Raw genomic sequence first — 10,466 nt, forward strand, 5'->3', positions numbered from 1 at the left:
TGTGTCCTTCTGCAGCCTTTGATCTGAAGGACGCTCCTGGACAGAACCGTCTCTCCCCGCCTGGATCTACAGAGGGACGCCGGTCAAACACCATCATAGCCCGCGTTCACTACTTCCAAGACTGTGAAAACATCCTGAGACTCGCTCGGATCAAACAACGCATCAGTGTGGACGGAGTCAGCATCTCAGTGTTTCCTGACCCGACAAGTGTTGCCAAAGCACGCGCGGCGTTCAATGACGTCAAGAGTCGGTTTCGTGGAGTGGACGGGGTTCGCTTCGGATTTGCTTATCCTGCCCGCTTCAGAATCACCTACAAGAATGTGGAGAAATCCTTCTACTGCTGCAGAGGCGCGAGTATGTCAACAAAAACATCAGTGGAGCCTTAATTGTATTAAGTCAAGTTCTGTTGGGGCCAACTTTAGCTTCCTGAGCGTGTTAGTGCAGATACCTTTTATGGTAGGTTTATTTGTTGATGTTGTTTTTGTTTGTTTATGTTTACTCCATACAGTTACAAGTGTATTTACACCCATGTTAAAATATGAGTCACAACCCACTGTCTTTAGGTTCAACACGTTTTGCTACAAATTTTAAAAGCCTTTAAAATTATCGCCTGAGAAACATGCAAGCGTATTACATGTCGAGGAATACTGGTAGCCATGGGTAATACTAAGTGTGCAACAGCTAAATTATTAAAAATGCGAGAGAACGCAACGAAACTCAAAGAGTGCAAAATGAAACAGCGGATTCAAGGAGGTCTTGCACCTTTTCTTGATCAGGACAGTGTTCAGTGCTCAGTGTGTGGGAAAAAACCTGCGGCACTTGTTGATGCAGGGAAAATTCCTCACACGACTCTTGGTGCCATGCCAAGCAGTCAGACGTTAGACAGTGATGACGGGGTCGATGAAGGATTGTCCAGGTTGACGGGGACAACGTTGGTGGGGGGCAGGGTTGTAGATGGGGTGTGGGCGTTGACGTTGAGGAGGGGTTTGTCACAGCTCTCGGGGTCAGCTGCACACTGCGTCAGGTGGAACCAGGTGTCTCCTTTGCCTTCCAGCCGGAGGGCGTGAGACGTCCTTTCCAGTACGCGATGAGGACCAGTCCAGCGTGGTTCCGTCCACTTTCGCTTGAGCGCCTTCAGGTAGACACACAGGGTGACCTGCAGTGGAACGGGTTGCTTGGGGTCCTCTTCAGTCTGCTTGGAGAACCCTTTAGGTTTGATATTGGTAATGGAGCGTGGGGTCCTGGAAAACAGCGACCTGTGTGGAGTTCGAATGGAGAGTAGCCGGTCCGGGTATTAACAGACATTCGAACACTTATCAGTGCCATTGGTAGTGCCGCGAGCCAGTTGACTCCGGTACTTATCATGACTCGGTTGAGGTTGTCCTTCAATGTCCTGTTCATTTTCTCCACCTGTGCCTGTGACTGGGGGTGGTAAACAGAACCAAACTTGTGTTTGAGGCCCAATTGGCGCTCCACCTGTTGTAAGTGGGTGTTCTTGAAATGCGTGCCATTGTCACTTTTCAGACAATGGGGAAAACCATGAGTTGGAATGTAATGGTTAACCAAATGTTTAGAGACGCTTTTTGCATCTTCTTTCCGGCAAGGATATGCTTCTGGCCATCCTGAGTAGGCGTCCACCATCACCAACAGGTACCTGTATCCAGAAACTGGGACCAACATGTCAGTATAGTCGATAACAACCATTTGTCCTGGAAAGAAAACTGAAGGGTGTGTTAGTCCTGGTAGTGGTTTGAGAGTAGGCCTAATTGCAGCTTGATTGCAAGCATTACACGAGATTAGTGCTTGTTTCACCATTTGGTTTTTAAATGGATGCCACCAATTGTCCAATCTTCGAATTGTTTCTTCTCTGCCTACATGTGTAGGACCATGTGCCTCAAGGATTAGAGATTTCAGATAGGCTACTGGTGCAGCCGGGCGTCCCCTTTTACACCAGACACCTTCTTCTGTTTTCCCTGAGCCTTGATTTATCCACATTGAAATTTCTTCAGGTGATGCTTGAGATTGAATGTGAAGAATTTTTGACCAAGATGACTGCTCATCCATTTCTTCAGCTGGAACCACCATCATTTGCCCTTGTGGCTGATAACCCGCGGTTTGTTTTGCCAATGCATCTGCCGCGCGATTACCTTTTGATATTTTGTCCGATTGAATGTCCTTTTAAATATATAACACCACTATGTTCCTTCTTTTAGCATTAAGTAAAGTCTTATTAGTTTGAGGGAAGTTGTATTTATCTTAAATCATGATTTCTTGTGTTTGGTAATTTACACATCTTAACTATATCACCACATGTCCAAAGAGTAGTTTCCTAAACTACATTTAAACTTGCTAGTCAAGTTTTAGCTTTACTCATGCTGGCTCATGTTTCTTGTTTACCTTCTATGATATATTTAAGTCTGCAGTGGACAGTGGCTTCTTATTTCTCCCTCTCTGGAGCTTCTCAACACCACCTCTAACAGGATAAGAATGATCAGAAGTTATGAGAAGGTCAGTTTTGAATCTATTCAGGTGATGATGAGGATATTGTGTGTGTGTCACGAGTTGTGTATTCATAACTTTGATCTGTGGATGTCTGTTAAAGTTTGTCATGTGTTTTTTTTTTATCTCTGAGCTCAGTGTTATTTGTAATATCTATGTGAATGTCCAAGAGTATTGTGTGAGTTCAAATGTGTTTTATGAATGTAATGGTTAATTAGATCAGGTGTCAGTCAGACCTCTTTGATTATTTACCCACAACAGAAATACAGTATCTATTCTAGATTACTCTTTTGCTTATCTTAACTAGTTTCAAATATTCACTTCAAGGAGATTTCCTATTAGTCTATAGTTATTTGGTTTATTCTTCTAGAGAGAAGAATGTCATATTTATATTTCTCAGTGTTTCTTTTAATTTATCTCTTAATCTATTATTTTTTTCTTTGACCTTTCCTCCTACAGTATTTTAGTCTCTATAGTCTAGTCTCTGGAGGTGACAAGGCAGCAGCTCTAGACAGAGTCACTTTTAATTAGTTTAAATAAAATTCTGCATCAGTCGACCACACAAGTTTTTGTTTAGTTTTCTTATGGCTGCTTTCTTCATAGCTCTGAGTGGAGCAATCAGAGTATGTTATTCTGGGATTTACTTTTTTACTGTTACATTTTAGACTCAGGAAGATATGTCTCTTACAGGCTAGATTTGTATGCTTTTTCGTCAAATCACAAACAACTTTTGTGCATTTCTTAATCATTTATCTCAGGGCCCTGTTATAATATCTATATAATATATATATATATAATATATAGAACCTAGCTTCTCCACCAGCAACCACAGCAGAGCAACACGAGGGACAGAAGTGTCAGAGAGCATAGAGAACCTTGTTCGTTTGTTAGTTCAGCAGACTCACCATCAGGACCACAAAAATGTCACGCAGACAAGAGTCAAGTTCATGTTTGTGACCAGATCGTTTGTCTTCATCATCACGTTCATCATCATCCCAGATATAGTTCATAGTGCAGCGTGGGGGGTCCAAAGGTGGATCATAGGAATGAAGTCTCAAAAGTCTTTTCAAGATCAGAGAAATCAGATGTTCAATCACGTTGAACCAGTACAGCTCCTCCCTCTCTGGAGCAGAAGTTCATTCTTGGTGGAGAGTTGTTGAGGTTGAGTTCTTGTTTGTTCAGCTCAGAAAGATTGCTTCAACTGTAGGTGTCATCAATAGGGAACTGGACCAAAGTTACTGGACTAAAGGCCAAACATGCGCCATTGTTGAACACAATTCTTTGTTTGTTTCCATCCCCTCGTCCTCTTCTCCTGCCACACCCATGCACTCCAGCCAGTGGCCAATAGGGAGCTATGATAGGAGCCTAGAACTATCATCAACTATCATCTCTCTATTTTTAGAGAAGCTCTTTTAAGTCTTTAAGTTGAATCCTAATTAGCTGTATCTGGCTAGCTCAAGAGTTCAATAAGGGCACTTTGTGTAATTAATTACCATTAAGTTAAAACAGAGTTTAAAGTTTCCTATTTTTCTTCCCTGTCAGGAGCTTTAACTTGTCACCTGTAGTAATAGTTACTTTTGTCTTGTCAATAAATGAATAGAACAAATTAATAATAATATTAATGATATTAATAATAATGCTAAAAATAATAATAATAATAATAAGTAAAGAAGCGATTATCAAAAAATAATTAAATGAAAATATAAAAGAGGAAGAATTTAAAAATCTAAATTAAGAACCAAAACTTCAATTAACTAATTAAAATCCATTATAAAATCCGAGATAATAATAAAAATAAAACAAATAAAAATAAAATGGAATAATTTGAAAATAATAAATGCAATTAGATCTAATCACATATATACTAATTAATTAAAATGATTCAAGTCAAAACAATTGTCAATTAACAACTTAGTATTTATTTTTTATTATTTATTTAACTTCCTAATTAGTTGCATATATATATAGCACAATTGACAAAGAGGAATAAGAGTGACCGTCTAAAGACCAAATACAAGATCTAACTTAATATTCCTCCAATAATTAAAAGATAAAAATCCAATCCTTAATTTACTAAAAATAGTAAATTTATGACTAATTGTAAAAATAATAAAATTGATTTAAAGTAATAATTGAAAAATTAAGAAAACAGAATAAACTGCAATTGATTAAATTAATTAGTAATTAAATAATTACACCAATTGAGTCAGAACAGAAGTCAATTAAGAAGTAAACAAAGAGCAAACCAGCAGGGGGCAGCATAGCAAATACAACACCAAAGATCAGAAATTGAGAGAAGAAGAAGAGAAAACAGGAACTAGATATCAACAAACGTACACACGTGCAAGCAGTCAGTGACACACTTGTTTCAGATAAGCAGTATTAGCTTTAGACAAAACACAAAAGTTACACTCAATGTGTCCAATTGTGAGTTGATCGATTGACGATGTAGCAGAAGGAGAAAATTGAAATGTGAGTTGGTTTGTTTTTCTTCTTAAACCCATTATACCACTAATTAACTGTATATTCATATATACCATAATTAAGTAATCAAACCCAATAGTGAATAGAATTCAAGATGACGTAAGAATGTGTGTTTAAAGAAGACATGAATACAACGGGAGGGTCGGTGAGGAAAAGAAGGAAGTCTTAGAAGTTCAACCTCCAAGCGAAACCACTCCCACCAACAAGGAAAAAACTCTTTCGGAGCTCATTCGAACTTGAAGCAGCTGACAAGTAACAACGTCTGCCAAGAAGCAGTGTTCTTATCAGCAAGAGATAGTGTCCAAAGACACACGAACCTGGACTCTCAGCTGAGTCACAGAAAGTCAGAGATCTCACACAAATGAATGCTAATTTTTACAAGTATCGCAGCGAGAAAAATATTCAAAAGATACAAACATACAGACACAGACAATTTAAACAAACAACACGACGACAACAGTATTTTACCAAAACAGGCCAGAGAGACAAACTATGCTACGTGGAACGAGACTCTAGTCCTGCCTGTCGTGTCTAAAGTGTTGAAGTCATAATGGCAGGAGAACCCCTCGACCGCTCAATTAGCTTCCAAACACCCTGGATAGGAGACCCCTCAACTCATCCATTCTATTTCAACCCCCGTCGAACTAACTCTAAACTAATCACCAATGAGAATTTATCCATCACCGTGATGGTTCGGAAAAATTAACTAGCCCTAACTATACTGCCAAATTTTTGTGGAGACCCCTCAACACCGAACACAATGAGATCTAACTGGCCTACACACCGGCTGGCAGAGTCTTCAGAACAGGATATTGGGAGAGACCCCTCCATCACCACATATCCCCCAATTTATGATAGCTACTTGGCTTACTGAAAAAGTACGTCTACTATAATCACCCATTGGCCAAGCATCCTAACTAGTTTAGTAATCTGGAAAAACGTCAGATGCCCTGTAGAGGGAGCCAGCTACACTCCACCCCTACTCAGAATTCCCCAGGGTTACCCGGTCGTGTAACCGTCTCCTCTGCCCATCAATTCAACTTAAATTCTAATCAACGTTTTTTTTTTTTTTCCTTTTTTCAACGATGCTTCTTCTTCCCGGGACACGATAATGTCGTCTACACTTAATACAACAACAAACAACACTGACCATGCAATACCCCAAAAAACGAGCATCAGCTTGAGAAAGCACTATTGAAAAATATAATCTAAATTTGTGACAGAACCAGAGACTTACGTTTATTCTTCCAGGCAACCAAAACTAATATAAAATATATATGTAATCTTTTCCTAACCAAATATAAACTTAATTTTAGATTATAAATCTATGAGGAAAATAAGATACAATCTTTCTCCCCTGATTCTTGAAGTAAGGTATCGTGGGATCCCTGGTTGCCTGGAGAACAATCAGCTCAGAGTTCGTCTCGGAATCGAAAAGGCCTTGTTTCAACTTTCCTTTCCAATCTTCCCCCGCCTCTTCCTCAGAGGGCGGGATTGACTCCACCCCTTTGATACCAGCAGCTGTACTTCCTGTAACTGATTTAGTCACAAGCAGAGCAGTGGACAGATGCAACCATCTTACCAAACATTTTGTGTCTTGAAGATTTTTCACTCTTCCTGCTCTATTTCTCCCTTTCAATGTTAATTTCGAAGTGCCTTCCGCCTCCATTTCGTTTATTCTTCCGATAAGCTTGTGTTCTACTCTATTCAACACATCAGTTAGAAGATGAATGGAACTGTTTTGAGGAAGGTAACCTGCATTTTGAGTCTCTGTAAACCATTTCACCATTTTTGCTTTTTTTTCATCTCGTTCATTTGGCGCAAAATTTCCACTATAGACCTGAACTGCGGCCTGTAACTGATCTGACAAAGACATTTTTTGAGGATGCGGGACACATCTCGACCAATCAATCCAATTTGTAGAAAGATTAAATTCTTTCTGTAATTTACTCGACATTTTAGTTTGGATTTATTTTTATAGTACTTCTAAAATTTTAACAGTTTTTCTTAGTCTAGTTATGATACCAATGAGACCAGTATTTCCGGACTACGCCCTAGTTCCTGTTTTTTTTTTATGTTCAAAATTGTATATTTATCCTACAATTATTTTCACATACAACAATACAATATTTAAAAACCTTTTATTTATCAATTTGTCCCCCGAGCACGACGGTATTCAACACGAGAATATGGGACCAGTTAACTTTTCCTCGAACACGACGGAATTCAACACGAGAATATGGGACCAGTTAACTTTTCCTCCGAACACGACGGAATTCAACACGAGAATATGGGACCAGTTAACTTTTCCTCCGACCACGACGGTATTCAACACGAGAATATGGGACCAGTTAACTTTTCCTCCGAACACGACGGTATTCAACACGAGAATATGGGACCAGTTAACTTTTCCTCCGAACACGATGGTATTCAACACGAGAATATGGGACCAGTTAACTTTTCCTCCGAACACGACGGAATTCAACACGAGAATATGGGACCAGTTAACTTTTCCTCCGAACACGACGGTATTCAACACGAGAATATGGGACCAGTTAACTTTTCCTCCGAACACGACGGAATTCAACACGAGAATATGGGACCAGTTAACTTTTCCTCCGAACACGACGGAATTCAACACGAGAATATGGGACCAGTTAACTTTTCCTCCGAACACGACGGTATTCAACACGAGAATATGGGACCAGTTAACTTTTCCTCCAAACACGACGGAATTCAACACGAGAATATGGGACCAGTTAACTTTTCCTCCAAACACGACGGAATTCAACACGAGAATATGGGACCAGTTAACTTTTCCTCCGAACACGACGGAATTCAACACGAGAATATGGGACCAGTTAACTTTTCCTCCGAGCACGACGGTATTCAACACGAGAATATGGGACCAGTTAACTTTTCCTCCGAGCACGACGGAATTCAACACGAGAATATGGGACCAGTTAACTTTTCCTCCGAGCACAACGGAATTCAACACGAGAATTACGGAACAAGCCAACACCTCTAATCTTCTATTCAATATTTTTCAACAATTGTTCACCTCGAGGACTTCTAAAAATTTAAAAAACACCACAATAATACTTGTACCACTATTCCAACACGAGGATATAGTATTTTCTTTAAAACCTGTTAAAACAACACTTGTACCACTATTCCAACACGAGGATATAGTATTCCCACTACTCCAACACGAGGACGTAGTATTTTCAAAAACACAAGAAGTCTTCACAACTATTCCAACACGAGGATATAGAAATATTTCACAATTCTCACTACTCCAACACGAGGACGTAGTATTTTTCAAAAACACAAGAATTTTTCACAACTATTCCAACACGAGGATATAGTAATTTCACAATTCTCACTACTCCAACACGAGGACGTAGTATTTTTCAAAAACACAAGAAGTCTTCACAACTATTCCAACACGAGGATATAGTAATATTTCACAATTCTCACTACTCCAACACGAGGACGTAGTATTTTTCAAAAACACAAGAATTTTTCACAACTATTCCAACACGAGGATATAGTAATATTTCACAATTCTCACTACTCCAACACGAGGACGTAGTATTTTCAAAAACACAAGAAATGTTCACAACTATTCCAACACAAGGATATAGTAATTTCTTTTAGACACTTTTCATCACATACATTCAATACCTTAACACATTTTGACAGACCTTGGAGATAGGAAAACCTTTACCCACACAGAGAGAGGTAAAGACTCGTTTAAAAATAAATGAATTCGATGGTTTTTTACCTTATCTTACTCGGCGCCTCGAGTCCACCTCCCCCGGAATGGGATCCGGCTCCTCCGAACCCTCTCTCTCAAAGGATCCTGTTCGTGACGCCAATTGAAGTAGTCGAGCAGATTCGTTAGATCCTTTGGGTAGAGAGACAGAGTCCGGTCCGTGAAGTCAGGCAAAAAGGTTTATTAAGAAGTTACACAAGATGTATAACAACGAGAGGTGCGCAGAGCTCTGAGTTACGAGTGTGAACAAACGCACATATATTCTTACAAGGCCGTTATTTTACAAGGCCGTTGTCTGTCTACTGTTGCACACAAGTCCTTATAAGGTAACATCCAGATGGTGTTATGTCTGACTAATGGGGTGAAAGTTACAGACAGAAGTTATTGACACGTTTCCTGAGTGTTCGGGCTTGACCTTTATTGAATAGAACACTCAGTGCGTGTCACCCGAACAAATACAGGTGATAAGGATATGCAAACAGATTGACAGAAATATAATGAGGCTTCAGTTCCTTTTCAGAGTTATAGTAAAAAAAATGTTTGTTCATTTTAAAGAAGCAAATGACGCTCAATGGTCTTTGTCCACATCTTGTTCCAAAATGACAAACTTAAAATATCCAAATACTAGTGATGGTCTGGTGAAGCTTCATGAAACAGTGTCTTTTCATTTTTCCAGAACAATTGTTGTCGTCAAGGCTTCAGTACAAGAGAGATGTTACAGACGAGCACCACAGAGGTTTGGATATTTTTTAATATCAATTTCAACAAAGACAAAAAGACCTACAAACTATAGTCTTTACATTAATATGAAAATACATTTTTATTTTAGTTAAAAGTTATAAAGAATTACATTAAAAATGTCACTTAATAGTATATTGTCTTGAACACAACAACCACTCTGATCATATTCCTCTCAATACTGCACAAGGAAGTAAAGAAGGATCATCAATGACAGAGAACATATGAAGTGAATCATTATTCTCTGTCTGCTTCACACTCAGGAAGGAATATCACAACTCTTCATCATGGTTAGTGACACCAAACACTTTACAAACACATTTCTTAAGTTAAGAACTATAGAAATGATCCCTGAAAGTATCATCTTAACTTAACTCTGCACCAACATCACACTCCATCCTCACACCAAACCATTACAGTGACGGATGCATAGTTTTTGAATTTTAAAATGTTACTGTCATTCATTTGATTGCAAAGAGATGAGACTAGAAAACATAATTGTAGTTTCATAGTTTATACACAACATGTATTCAAAATCACTACGTTCAATTCAATAATTCATCTAAACTGTGATTATTGATCACCATGACATTAAAACAACTATATCAGGTTATTTTATTATGCATTACAAACAATTGTAAACATTAAACAATATAGTTTAATACAAGGGAAAATACATTTGAACAAGAGTTGTGTTTGATGTTAAAATGAAAACGTTTTTTCAATTATTAACATTCTGACTTAGGTGAGCGACTCACAGCTAGGGGGCGATCTAGGTGGATTGTTGTGGTGTCCTCTTCCACGCTGCAAACAGAAAGCAGTTGAGTGCAGTGAGGGCGTGACACACAAGTCTCATAGAGGCACACCTGACTGGTGCAGGTGCTCGGGGGGCGGAGTCAAACATCCACACTGGGCGTCTCACCACACCTGTCCAAATGTGTCGTCAGTGTTGCACATTTGAGCTCTG

The 10,466-nt window shown here is 39.0% G+C and overlaps 1 non-coding gene across 1 annotated transcript; it reads right to left on the bottom strand.

The window, feature by feature from the left end:
* Positions 1 to 9,653: 9,653 nt before the first annotated feature.
* Positions 9,654 to 9,866, bottom strand: LOC148074691 (small nucleolar RNA U3). The gene has a single exon (XR_015711912.1). It is a non-coding gene; the product is annotated as a small nucleolar RNA U3 (small nucleolar RNA).
* Positions 9,867 to 10,466: the final 600 nt, after the last annotated feature.

Source organism: Callionymus lyra, chromosome 7 (assembly GCF_982586985.1).
Source record: "Callionymus lyra chromosome 7, fCalLyr1.hap1.1, whole genome shotgun sequence".
NCBI classification, from domain to species: domain Eukaryota; kingdom Metazoa; phylum Chordata; class Actinopteri; order Syngnathiformes; family Callionymidae; genus Callionymus; species Callionymus lyra.